Here is a 12,957-nt window from a genome sequence, read left to right on the forward strand (position 1 = left end):
TTTTGCATTGTTATAAAATTTATAATAAAAACCATTTCGTTAAATAGTACTAAAAATTTTCAAGTTTTCTAGATCTCCATTTGAAAAAAAATTTCAGTAATAAAATTACCAATATGTAATAACCATATGTTGTACAAATTGAACAAGTGTGATTATGGGTGGTCTCTCCAAATCTGAAACAACATCTAGCAAATTGTGGGTTGTATACTTCGACATATATTGGACTTAGAGCAGTATGGGATGATGGTCTATAGGTTTGGCTTCAAGTAGCAGAAATTAGGCTAGTAGGTGTGTTGGATTCATAATGGAAGGATTTTGTTAGTGGGCTTACGAGATTTGAACTCTTGTTTTTGGATGTGGTTGATACTCTAGTTTAGTCTTGGAATCACTATCTATGGATGTGAACAACTAAATTAAGATATGAGGCCTTAACTATAATCAATTAGGATGCATAGAGGAAATGGTGGTATCAATTGATTTGGAAATGGAAAGCTCCTTTAAATATTAGGGTATTCTTATGTTAAAACATCATACTGAATATGGTTACCACTACAATGGGAATGGAGAGACAACTTCCAAATGTAGATTAAATCTATTAATATGCATGTATTTCACAAATTATCTAAACGTGAGCAAGAATAAGAAAAGAGTTGCAGAGTCACATACTTTCACTATAGATAAACTAAATTAAATGAAATACAAACATATTTGTACAAAAAACATCAAATTAATAAAAAATACAAACTACAATGAATTAAAAACTCCAATTTACAAAACAACAATACAGACTTCAAGAAAACATGAACTGGATCAAAGTAAAATGGCTTATTTTACTTGTAATACTCTATATATTTCTTTATTTAAAAAAAATGAAAACAATAATATAAAAAATAACAATGTAATGTGCAACGTAAAAGTATATAATTTTCCTCCATTGGTTGTTAAGCATAAAGTGTTAATCTGCAAGGTTGTTTCTACAAATATGAATTCTTCCAAATCACATTGAGTGGTTAATTATCTAGGTCTAGGACATTATCTTTTAGCTCTAGTACTACTGGAAACATGTTCAACCAATTTAATCCTTCTCCATCCACTAATACTCCATAAATGTGATTAATAAGCTTTGAATTTTCCACCACAAGGTAGATGCTGATTCCACTCGTTACCATGTGGCCTCTCCTAAGTTAATAATTGTCACTACTGCATGGTTTATAGAGGTGATTGTTCTAATATTGAACCCAAAATCCTAATGGAACAAATTGGTTTGACTAGTATAAGTGAGACAAAAAATTTAGTAACATATAATAAGAAGGTACAATTGGCCATAAGTCATATTAAAGACCTTATTATAACCATGTGTTTGACTTGCAAATTCACACTATGTGGAATTTTTGGGTGACCCTCAATATGGAAGTAGGCAATTAATCTACAATGATTTTGGCGCATCAACGAAAACAATTGACTAGAAAGACATCTCATCCTTGACGGATCTCATTTGATCAATATTCATCACTAAAAGGATAGAATTCTTGTAAGAGAGCCAATAGTAGTTCCATATATTGAAAACATCCCTAATTCCAAGGTTCATTAGATTTAAATAGGACTCAAGGCATGTATTCCATATTCATGGAAGGGGAACACTCATATATTGTCTAAATAAAATAAAATAATAATTGAAATGGAATATGAGATCATAATGGAACTTGACAAGTTTACAATTAGATGGAGACTATTCTTGTGAAGGTGATGGTGTTGTCTTCATTTTATATTTCCTTCTAAAAAACCTTTTCAATTATCCTATCTTTTTACCTTTTACTACACTAATAATAATTATGAATTTGAATCCTTACATGTTTGTTTCAATATACCTTTATCATTATACTACAAGCATCTACATGTTTGGGTCTTTTAGAGATGGTCTTTAATATGACCAAAAGATTTTGTAACCTACTAAGATTTACATATTTAGATGTTACAAAGAAATACTTGAGGATGTCATGGAGCTAAAGCAAAGAAAAAGAGAAATATCAAAGGATATGATCTTAGTGAATAAAGGACATCTACAACAAATTGTAGGTGTTGTACTATTAGAATCCCAACATACATATTTTATTTCATGTAAGGAATGATAGCAGAATTGATCATAAATAAATATGAGGCATGCAATAGGAATAAAATAGAAGACTGGGTAGAGTAATAACATTCCACGCTCATAAATTGATAGCTTTTAGGAATTGAGAGAGCAGTTGTAAGCAATGAAGGTAGCCGATACATTGGCAAGTGTTACAATGCTAAATAATTGACCATATTGTAATGAAAATATTTGTATCCAACTCAAGGTAATTAATTCAGTTATAAATAACTTTAGAAACATGCAAGCATTTGCAGTTGGCCCACGAAGTTGGGATAACTTGGGTTCATTGTTGAATAAGTTCCCACCACCCAACAAAAGCATGAGTGCCTTTGTCGAAGAAAAAAAACCTTCTCTTTAAAGATTGACACAATATTTTCGATTAATGGTAAGTAGAGTTAAAAATTGATTATGTCATGTGCAAAATTTATAACTATTCACAACCTAGAAATGTCAATTTAGAGAATTTAGAAAATGGATACGTGTATACAGACATTTTAATAGTGAGAAGCTATGAATATATTGGCATTCTTGTAGTACAACTTCCTAGAGAATTTATTGTCATTTTTATTTTACAAATCTTAGGAATAGCTATCAATATAAATACATTTTTATGGTTATCTAAGGAAATAGCTGACATTGCGATATTATAGTACTCAAATGGCACATTTTTGTAAATGCCGCTGGGTGGTGAGCATTGTCAATTTTTTTATATCTCCATATGCCCACATGTTGACTTCAGGAAGATGATATGCTAGAATTTATTCATCTTGCAGAACAATGTGGCACGCCACAATGTGTGTAAGATTACCCATTTGTGGAGGTATATGGTTAGAATGATAACTTTTTATTATATTTAGGGATAACATATTTTTCATCTCAACTAGATTTGGTAAGACGTGACATTGTAGATAATTTTAGTTGAGGTCTGAGACCTTTAGGTTTGTACATCTACTAAGAAACTGAGGAAATTATCCTACCAACAAATTGATGTATAGGCTCAGGTGATTTAGCGGCTGCATATTTTCGAATTCATAAGGGATGGATTCAAGATAATTGTTATTCAAATCAATAAAGGAGAGGAGAAGGAAGACATTTTTATAAATTATATGAAATTTGAACATGAAATGCAGATTATGGGACAAGAATTGGTGATGTCATAGAAAAGATGTATCATTGCTAAGAATGACTTGGAATAATAAACTAAAGAGGTGAAGGAGCATGTTTCCATAGGCAAAGACCCTAAAGATCAACTCGAGAAGTCCCAACAGATCGTATGTTTTCTTCAAAAATGCCTATAATTTTGAAAACACTTGGAAAATTCAGAGGTGAAAACAACACATTTTTGTCACTTTCTTCAGTGGCTAAGCAGAGAGAACGCAATGAAACATGAGAGTACTTTTGAAAGTGATAAAAATATTACGGTTGTGAGAGGGAACCAAATGTTACTATATAAAAAATATAGTAATATGAAGCGATGAAGATGTTGAGCTTTTCTATGCAAAATTGATGACTTCAAAAAATATGGATGAGGCACTTTACAAGCTTCTTTCTTTGAACACCAAACTTAATTCTACTAAAAAGGAAATTAAATATATATGATCGATTCAACATGAAACAGAAAAGAGGTTATTAGTGTATAAGAAGGAGATTGATGGTAAGGAAATATCCATTAATAAAATTCAATATGCAGTGTTGGAAAAGGAAAAATGATCAAACATGCAAAGTGAGGAGCTCACAATTCTAGCAACTAAGAACAAAAAATATTGAACCATATGACTTTCTCATACCATATTTTCTAATGTAGTGGGGTCCAGTTGATAGGAGGATGAGCCCATGTTTTCTCATGCTCCTAAACAAAGAGGAAAACTACAAGAATTCCTCCAGCACCAAATAGACCTACAAATCAACAAACAGAAAACAAAAAAAAAATAATCATGTAACAAATCAACTAAAATAAATTCATAGTTGAAAGATAAAAACAATAATGCTTGACCATAAAAACGATACCAAATGACTACAACAATAGTTCCACACCATACCACTAGTGCCAAAATACTGCAACAACAATGCAATTGTATGCAATGCTAAACGATTTACAAGGGCCTCATGACCCACATATGTATAATCACTTTTTCAACCCGAAACAACTAGTGGTTGGATCTAATCCCCAACCCAGCCAAAATTATATTGCACAACATTTTAGGTTGTCATTAACTTAAATGTCCAAATATTCAACTAATTTTTTTTTTTAAATTTTCAACAAGAAAAATTAGTTCATCCAAAAAATATAGATTGGCTAAAAAAATTAAATAGTTCAGCTGAAAACATGCGATAACGAATTTTTCTGAACCCATTCTCACAAAAGTGTAGCCTAGATACACAATTTCACCAAGGATGAAATATTCCACATTCATTATACAACCAATGGTCCTACAAAAATTATTTGGTTCCTAAGGATCCTCAAATGGATATGATCCCACGAGCATAACATAAAGAGTTACATCACATGACCATTCATTTGTGATCATGCCATCAAATTGTTTCTTGGAAAAAATATTTGAAGCTATGCATGTAGTTATCCCAACAGTTGATCAGTTGGGTGTGGATGAAGAAAATAAGACTTAGAATAGCCAAAATCATAAATCTTGAGATGAGGTGTACAAATTCCTTCCAAAAGAGTGTTTTGCAGCATTGAGTCATGATGAGAGGCTTACATAGAAGGGAGATAGCTTACACTCAAAATAAGTTGTTAAAAGAAACCACGTAAACCATCCTTGCTAAAATGGTTTGCATTGTAAATTAATTCATACACCTCGTCCCCTACAACATATTCCATAATAGTTTCTAGGTGGTTTAGAGTCGATATCACCTTATAATTGAAAGATTTTGGGATGGTTAATGGAGAGATGATGGATGATTTCTCTTTTCACATTTTCATCAATATTTTTTCCCATGTTCTTCACCATTGGATGGTTTTCATGAATCTATCTCCATCCAAGGAATTGGATTCTAATTTCATCCATACGTGTATAGAATCATTTAATGTTTGGATCATTTCCCATTTTTTATGGACACTCGGACTTGAATGCAAATGAACCCACACATGGATTTTGTTATAATTGGCATTGGTTGAAACAAAACCACCATATTCTTATGTGTAATGGTTACCTTTCATGGAATAATGTGTTCCCATTATGGTGTGCATGGTTCCAGCTAACTAATGTTGGCATTGGTTCATGATGGAAGCTAGCTCTTGTTGGCATTGACATGAACCCTATGTAGTCTAACTAATGTCTAGATGCCTTGCTTGTAGTATGGTTGCATCTAGTTGAATTGACATTGATATGATTGTGTTGGAATTGATTTCAGCCATATGATGTTACACTCGTTATGGTCATATGATGCAATTAGTGTGGTTGATGGTTCCTCATGTGCTAACGGTGTTCATGGAGGTGTTTCCTTATGTTTCCTTGTGTTGATTTGTTATGAATTCATGGGAGGAATTGGAGATGCTACTATAGGTGGATGACAAAAATCCACAGGTGTTGGAGATGATGGTTCAAGTGACATTCATATTGTTGAGATGGTACACTAGTTGAGTTGGCATACTAGGTATTCATCTATGCTCATGGATATCACTTGTTTAGCAGTATGTTACTTTCATGATTATATTGAATAGGTGCTAAAAAGTGTGTTCAAATGTGTTGCGGATTGAGCACATGGTTGAGGAGAGCTGAGGACTTGTTGGCAGTCATGTCAACTCTTGTTTATTGGCTTCTATGTCAACCTGGAAGTGGCACTTTGGAGACATGTTTGATCCATTTGCATAGGTTTCATATAGCTTAGCAAAGGTTTGGAGCCATGTATAGATTCTAGAGAAGATGTCCAAATAGTTGGCAGAGGTTCTAAAATGATGGTTCAATGCTTTTTTCTAGACTTTTCCCTATCCGATGAGAGATAACCTTGTGCATGCAGCTGAAGGCTCTTGGATGCATGGAAGTAAGCTTATCCATGCGGCCATATGAGATGAGCTAGTGTTGTGCATTCAATTAAGCTTCTTCCCAAAAAATCCTCTGCATTCCTCGCGTACATCAGGAATATTTCAACTTCCATGTTTGGGAAAGCTTCTAAATTAATTGGTAAAGGTACAAATGGGTTGAAAGAATCCTCTAGTCAGTGTGAACTTATTTAGTGCACAAGTAGTGATGGTTGAATATTGATTTCATCAAATTTGTGCACTCTTGATCCTAGTACAAAAATCAATTTCGCATTACATGTTTTATATTCTACATTTTGGAGAAGGTTGATGGTTGGTTTAGTGTGAGAGTGAACGAGTGAAGGCTACATAGATTAGGAAATATTAAAATTCAGTTGAGGGTATAGAACCTTCAATGTATGAGTGAAAATTGATGCATAATGATCATATTTGAAACATGTCGTGGAATAAATTAGATTTCAATATGTTGTAGCATAGTTTTCTTTGGAGGATTAGATTATGCTACTAGATGGACATAATATTACAATTTTGATGCATGGATGTGAGCCGTTATTTTTCTTTTGTTGAGAGAATGTTTATGGTGACATTTCATTTGGTTTATTGATAGTGTATTGCTGCTGAGAATTAGATTACAAAGGTGAATTCTTGTCGAGCATAGTTTCTTGGATCCAGTTTGAAAATATATGAAATTAGGTCAACATAGTGTAGAGGAACAATGACTTTATGAGAGTGGAGCAGGGATTTAAAATCGTGAGTGAAAGGAATAGTTTCACCATCCTATCGAGGTTGGATAATCCAATCAGATTTGGGTAAGGATCATTGGTCGTGGTGGCCTTCTGCTGATGGTAGTCTGTAGATTCGCATGAGAGGAATGTCTTATGAGTTGATCAATAAAATCGAGTCTCCTACTTGATTGGTGTTGGCCTATTGTGTATGAGGCCAAGTATCCAGGCTTGTCAGAGTCAGATATCTATGTAAAACACAAATTTCTTGACATAATAGAGATTCAGAGCAGAGTAGTAGCAGCAAGGGTAGTTTTTCTCCTAGAAGGGTTTCCACCAGAAATATTATGTCTCATGTGTGATGATGGGATTGTGTGCATTTATTATTGTTTATGTTGTTGCTTATGGTTTTTAGTTTCTTCTTATATGGTGTACATGCTATAATTTTATTAGTTGTTGGTTAAAATATTTTTGATTCAGTAAGTGAAGTTTAATTTGGTAAAAACCATATATAGATCTCGCTACTAATTCACCCCCCCAAGTAGTGCTCAAAGGTTTCCAACATAATGTTGTTAAAATCCCAAGGACTTCTTTGGTGTAGATTAATTAGCACACATAGGTTTCAAAGAGCAGTAAAAACCATTCATTTTAGTCATAACTCTTTTTGTTGTATTTCTCTTCACCAAATCTAATATACCCATAACCTTTGGTGTGACTTTTATTTTCCTATAACACAATTTTTGCACCTTTAACAAATGAATGTGGATTGTCGAAAGTTTCTTGCAATACAATATCATTCACTTCAGAACCCAAGTCTTAACAAAAATTTGGAATACTCAGTGCCTAGTGCTAGCTATAAAAGTATCCTAGTTCAACCTAAAATACCGTTGAGCATTAGGCATGGGTGCACCATGGAAATTTTGCAAAATTATTTCTACAATGCATGAAAATAAACTTACACAAATTTGTAGCCATCTCCTTTTCAAATTTACTTATTCTAAATAATATTAATAGAAACACTAACCTCATCATTACTAGTAAAGTAGGAAAGCAAGTAATTTTTGTCCATCCAATATTTCAAATCGCTGACCTAGAGTGTCTTAATATCATCACCTAACTATTTATAGCCGCGGAATGATTGTTGTTGCATATACATGGATTCTAACTATTGTTGCATCACCACCCATTATTGTTGATGTTGTTGTGGCTTCACATTCAAACCCTCTCGAGGAGGAGAGGTCGTTGAGGATGCCATAAAGGGCATAGTTCTATGTCCAATGTTCCATCTTGCATAGGGCATTGAAGTAGGCCCAAAAATTCTCATAATGGGAAAGGAGGCCTCCAATGGTGCTATAGATGGGGCAAGTGGAATTTCATCCATGGTAGTGATGGGAGTGATAGAGATTCCCCATGACAGAGCCCCTTTCTCCTGCACCTATGATTTTGTTGGGAACCTTCACATATAATTTTCTTGGGGACCATGTCTCTTCTTGAATCTAGGTGGTTGCATTCAATGAATCCTACTCGAAAATATCTCCATTATTTGGTAGTGTTTTTGTAGGAGTTGGTGTAGAGAGTCTTGTATGTTATTGCCACTGAGAATATATGATCCCCATTTTTATTCATTTTGACCCCAATATATATGAAATAATAGGGTTTATTTTGGAACTCTCATCTCTTTATATTTTTGATATTTTTTCACCTTATGTCATTCTATGGGCTCAAGAGAATATTTGAAATATGGGTTTTAGTCTCCATACTAAAACTTGCTTTGTGCGGGGCAATGTTCTTGGTGGGTTGATCACAACATGAAAACTAAAGGGCCTTTCATCTTTTAGAGAAAAGCTTCTTAGAACTAGAGGTGACTCGAAATTTGACTTTTCATACGTTAGTCAATATATAATGAAAGGAGAGTCTACATTGTCCCATATTGTATATAGAAGCTAATCTATCCATCTTTGTATCCATATTGAATATAATATTTTTAGACATTTCAAGGCCAACAAAAGGTGAATATCTTTACAACCTCTCTATAACCTCAATAAGCTTGTAGTTATTGACGGGTGAATCTTGATTCTTCTTATGGTAGATGATGAGAAGGAATTTATCAATAAATGGATCCATGGATGTCACTCCACAAAATATCTTGATAGGGTATATTCTTGGCAAATGATATCAAAATGTTGCAGATAAGAACAATTTATGGCAGGAAGATGATGAATCAACTCTATAAACTCTTATAAAACCCTCATTGGGATAGAGTTGTAACCCACTCTAATACCACTGATATGGATGATTCTTGGATGGCCAATACCAAATATATTTGAGCGTCGAGATGCATAAGTGAAAAGAAAAGTATATTTAATAGAAATAAACTCTTTATTCAACAATAAAAATTGTTACAACCACATTGTGTGGAGTAATATGTCCTTTTAGAAAGTGAGGCTCATTATTTATAGCCTTCTTGAGTTACAATACCATGGGTAAATACCATCGGTGAATATCATGGGTGGATACCATGGGTGAATACCATGGGTGGATGCCATTTTCCATTTGGATCAATAAAGTTACAATTTAGATAATTTTAGGAACTAACTAAGATGTATGATGAATTAAGTGTTTTGGTGCTTATTGTGGATTGATTCCTCAACATTTACAAACCATTTAATTTAAATGGTTGCACTAGTTATCCTTTAAATGTATCTTTCATTACATGTTTATCAGAAAAAACTATGATCCCAACCCAAAACATAACTCCCCATAAGACCCATACACAAAAATTAATCAATGTTTATAGTAACTTAGAAACCTAGTTGGTTAGCTTAGGAACACTATAGAGCCATCATGCCTTTCATCGGCCACTTTTCTTGACAACATTGTTCCCTTTATCGACAATAACCATGGTCAGTTATCTAATATATCTAAATATTATTCTAGGATTGAAAGTATTACTCAATTGAAATTAAGAAGGAGGAGGTGAAGATTTTTCATAATATAAATAAACATATGATTGTTCATTTCTTTATTGACACTAGAATAACCATTCCCTAATTCATGAAATTGGTGTCCTCGAATAGATGGATGGATAAGTGGTTTATGGTATTTGATAATATTTGTTGCAATAGTAGGGGGGTTCCCTTGTGTTTTCTTTTTAAATTATTGGCCATGCTTATTATGGATCTCCATAACAATTTTTTTGACATTGGTGAATTATGAGGGGATGGTCCTGGCTCTACTCAAGATCAAGCAAGGCCTTGGGATAACTCATTGAGAGGGATGCTAACTTCTAGGAATATGCCTAATTCCCTCTAGATACCTCCACTTGGAGACAAGATTTGTGCCACTAGTGCTTTGATATCATCCTTTACATATAGTTCAGTTCAACAGAGCATATTTATGGACAGATCTAGTTGGGAGACATATATAGTGATGTTAAGCTGCTAAGATGTAGGTCCTCTTGTTATAGACATTTTTGTGCCTTACAGCTATAAGCATGAAATGTCCATAAACCAAGCGATCCTAAGTCCCTAAAAGTGTTGTTCCAGCTCCTAAAGAAACAAGGTCAACAAATTACAGCTTCTCCTAGAAGTTCTCCACCAGAAACTGCTCAGAACTAGTCAAATCAGGATCATTTCAGCTGCTCCACTAGCTAGTTGCATTGCAAAGCACCCAAATGCACTAGCTAGGTGCGTTGCAATGCACTTGAATGCACTACCAGGGTACGTTGAGCGGGAAATGACAAGTGGCAGAGTCATTCCACGAGGTGGAGAGACAATGGAAGCTTCCAGAATCTTCTCCAATGACACTTGCCTCACTAAATTCGACCAGTGATGAGTAAGAGGCTCTCAGTCTCCAAGTGGAAGCAAGAACTGACAGAGAGAGGCCACTAATCAATTCATGAGATGACTCATCCTCTTTGCATACATCTATATATGGATCCCTCACCAAGAGATCCAGAGGCTGGAATTTTGTACATTGTAGAGAATTGTTGTTGGTTTTGAGATAGATACCAGAGTATTGGGTGATTTATGCTTTGTTGGAGGTGAAGAGGGGATTTTATGCTGGGAGGTTGATGCTGGATCAGGAATCATCGATTGTAACTCCTCCTGGATCTTCTTGTTTTATCAATAAAACTATTTGAGTTTCTCCTACATGCTTGTATATCATTGATGTTTGTTATATTTGTATGTTTAGCTTAAATCTGATCCTAAGCTTTTTATGAACATAAATCCATGTCTTTGTGTAGTTTCCTTCTTCTGTGACCTTGCAGGAACTTGGTGACGCTGGGTAAGTAAGGGAGCAGGTAGCTGGAAGCTGTCAAAGAGGAGAGAGATTGGATCAAAGGACTAGCGCAAGACACAGGTTGGTTCATCCTATTCCTCTTCATTTATAGTTCATAAAGGAGAATACAAGAGTAGTTTTCCCTGTTTGTTTCTGAGGTTACTGTCACAACTCAGTGGGATAGGGTCGTTCTGAATAGACACTTTTCCCGATAACAAAATGGCGACTCCGTTGGGGATCGTGTCTAGTTAGTTTGTTTGTGTTTCTCTTGATTGTTTGTTTCATAAACTTAGAAGTAGCGAATCGAACTACATTTGCCATTTACAAATGCAAAGTAGACATCTGCTACTTCAATCCATTCACTGGATCTATTTATGATCTGAACAGCTGATTCACAAATGATCTGATTACCATTTGTGATAGCTCTTAAACCTCTTTTAAATCACCCCTCTGATTGTGCATTACTGATTGCTTTTACCCGGCCAAAACCATAGATTAAACTACAAACCATGACCCAGAACCCGGATAGAATTCTCGTTTCTGCCCGAGCGCAGGTGCTGTGAAGAGTTCCTGCATTTCAGCACAGTTCCCGAGAGGGAAACCTGCGTTGCAATCCAGTTTCTCTCTGTACCAGGTGCGTTGATCAGCTTAGCCCTGTGCAGCTGAGGTTCTTTGCTCACTTTTTCCAGTTTTGCCTCTGATTTTTACAGCCTGTGATCAGTGTGTGTGTCTCTTTAAAAGCCCCTTTTTCTTTGCCTTAATTCCACCTAAGTTGTATAAAAGAAATTGTATTTGTTTTTGTGTGTTTGTTGCGTCATTTACAGTTTCCCATTGCAAAAGTAGAATAGTCATACTGTTGTCCTTTGATTTAGATCTGTCGTAAGTGTCGATTTTGATCTTAGGAGAAAGTTTATTTGCTATTGACAGTTGATTATGCTTTTACTTTTGCCTTTGGTTTGAATTTGTGAATTTCTAGTATCGAAACAAGTGTTTACTTCAAAATCATAAAGTGTCATAATCGTCTCTACCTTTTGCTTTCGAAAAGAAGATTGTTTGTGTTTTTCACTTGAAAGCGAATTCAAATTTGTACAACAACTTTATTTTTATGCATCAATATTAAGAAAGTGAAAAACAAATACATGCACATGTGCATTTGCATATTGATAGTCTGTTTGGCTTGATTTAGGAAAAGTGCATTTACAGTGTGCTCTTTGCTCTTTGAGAACAGATTGTGTCTTTCTTTTCCCCTTGTAGCTAGGATTTTCATTGCTGAAAAGAGAGAAAAGCTTGCTTATCATCTTTAGATTGCATTTTAGGAATTATATCTACATCTCGTGGTGAACCCAAAAGGCAAACTTCATAAGAAAGATCAACCTAAAATAAATTCAATGAACTTAACAACGCTTTGTAACTTAACGCACAACATTTAGAGGTCTAGGCTATAGATGTATTCCGGCGTCGTAAAGCCTGGCAACTGTTGTCCTCACTGATGGTTGGGTGATTCCTTCACTTTGAGATGATAAGTGCCAGTACAGACTTGTGCTCCCACGTACCGTCGAGTATATATTGGGAGACCCCTATAGGCATAAAACCTTTATCCATAGGAAGCCGTGTCAGCCGCCCTATTGATCGCAATGCACCGAACACAACATTCGGGAAGATTGACTGCCGTACCGTAAAAAGTATTCTGCAGTTTTGCGATTGGTTTGGTACTCCCTCTCCCTAGACCTCCAGAGCAGTCCCTTTCGTTCCTTTTCAGACTCTTTAACGGAAAAGATCCATCTAAGCACTTGTCACTTCAGGCTCATTAAAAATCGAAGGAG

General features: G+C 34.9%; 1 pseudogene; it reads right to left on the reverse strand.

Annotated features, from left to right (window-relative positions):
* Nucleotides 1-3,983: 3,983 nt before the first annotated feature.
* On the reverse strand, nucleotides 3,984-5,088 carry LOC149229237 (serine/threonine-protein kinase SRK2A pseudogene; annotated as a pseudogene).
* Between the last annotated feature and the right edge of the window lie 7,869 nt (nucleotides 5,089-12,957).

The sequence above is a fragment of the Pinus tabuliformis genome, chromosome J, assembly GCF_031772625.1.
Source record: "Pinus tabuliformis cultivar Carrire ecotype Pingquan chromosome J, CPIR1, whole genome shotgun sequence".
In the NCBI taxonomy this organism is placed as follows: Eukaryota; Viridiplantae; Streptophyta; class Pinopsida; order Pinales; family Pinaceae; genus Pinus; species Pinus tabuliformis.